The sequence below is a fragment of the Octopus sinensis genome, unplaced genomic scaffold (assembly GCF_006345805.1).
Source record: "Octopus sinensis unplaced genomic scaffold, ASM634580v1 Contig18907, whole genome shotgun sequence".
NCBI classification, from domain to species: domain Eukaryota; kingdom Metazoa; phylum Mollusca; class Cephalopoda; order Octopoda; family Octopodidae; genus Octopus; species Octopus sinensis.
Window position 1 is genome coordinate 245,312 of NW_021836127.1, and position 1,713 is coordinate 247,024.

Genomic DNA, 1,713 nt, shown 5'->3' on the forward strand with positions numbered 1-1,713 from the left:
TCACACAAACTCCTTCAATTCAGGCAGAACTCGACTTATGTTGTCAATGTTAGTCAGACGTGTTATAATCTCCAGTTTCTCTAATTTTACATAAATCATGTCGTTGTATTTGACAAAGAAATTTGCGACTTCATTACACAACACGTTTGGCCTGAAAATTTTTAGGGTGGTTAACCTCTTTTGTAGGATTAGATTAATGTTACGTAACCCCACATATTGGATCTCTGAGGGGGCGGAAAGCATAGTTATGAGAGGATTTGACAGTTTTTTATCACACGAGCTTAGAAATTCTTCATCAGTCAGTCGTTCCATCATCCTCATCATCACTTTAATTGTCGACAGAACAACTCCTGCATTCGAATGAGACAACCTCTGAGTAACACGTTCACAAATTCTATATTAATTCCAATCTGGCTACGTTTTGGCCTCTTTTTCTGTGCTTGGTTGATAGGCAGCGATATAATCCAAAATAGTGATCTGTCCCCATTCTGTACACTCGTTGAGAGCATTCATCAACAGATTAAGTTCACTTTGGGATATTTCTGCATTCTTTCCCAAGGAAATCTGCTGCATCTCAGACATTGTGGCCACAGCATTAGCCACGACCTACACAATCAGATAACAGACCACCATAGAATTGGAATCTGTGAGGTAAGACTTTATATTTGAGAAGCCTTGGTCTTCTACTAGTTTAGGATTCAGTTTGTAGAGTTTTCCAATGCAAAGAACTGCAGTTTTCCTTACATAGGGGTCACTGTCCTTTAGACATTTACGAAGTGGGTCACATAAATATTCTGTCACACAATTCACATTCATACAAGCCATAGTTCTGATTGCAAGGGCACGAACGAGGGGAAATGGCTCGTTTGTGTCCTAAAATGAGTGGTGGGATATGACTTTGACAAATGAATTGACTGCCATTATAGCCATGTCGGGATTAGAGTGGGAATAGTTTAACAGATATATATAAACCAGTTTTTTTAATTCCAAATCAGAGGTTTGACTGCAATTCAAAACGTCAACAAACAGGGAACTAAATTACACACGTCAGTTATTTTGAAAAATTGTTTTTTATTCAAAATATGTCAAGTATGTGATATTTTTGTACCTTACATCTTTTCCTGTGGTCATGAAAAATATCACTTTCTTTACAGCGTCCTTTCTTTTAAAAGGTTTATCGCTGGTTAATTCTGATTTTATTTCATTTAATTCGCCTATATTTGTTAAATATATATTTTCAACTGTTTTTGGCGTATGTTGAGGACATTGGTTATACACCAGGTTAACGAGAAGATTAATTAGATATTTATTTGATAATTTAAATTTTGAATAACGTAAATCTTTATTAATATATTTAATAATTTAAAAAAACAAGAAAAGAAATAATAATTAACCGGCGTCCTGGTATTCTCAGTCAAACATAACTTTTGGTTTAAACTTTCAAGCCTGTCATCTCCGGGTGTTTGATTATTCCTAATTTTTTCCAAAATTGATTCAAATAATATTTTTATTATAATTGGAAAAAATATTTTTTTATTTGGAAAACCGAATTTAAAAAAATGAATAAAATTATATATCACTTTCATTTGTAACCTGTATTGTACGTACTGTCCGCGTCTCTCTTATTCAAAAAAATTTCAATTTTTTCCCACCCAAAATTTCAGAAATAAAATATTAACAAATGACAGACCGTAAAGTTTATAATAAAAAAAG

General features: G+C 33.3%; 1 pseudogene; it reads right to left on the bottom strand.

Moving 5' to 3' along the window:
- Positions 1-271: 271 nt before the first annotated feature.
- Positions 272-1,212, bottom strand: LOC115231840 (annotated as a pseudogene).
- Between the last annotated feature and the right edge of the window lie 501 nt (positions 1,213-1,713).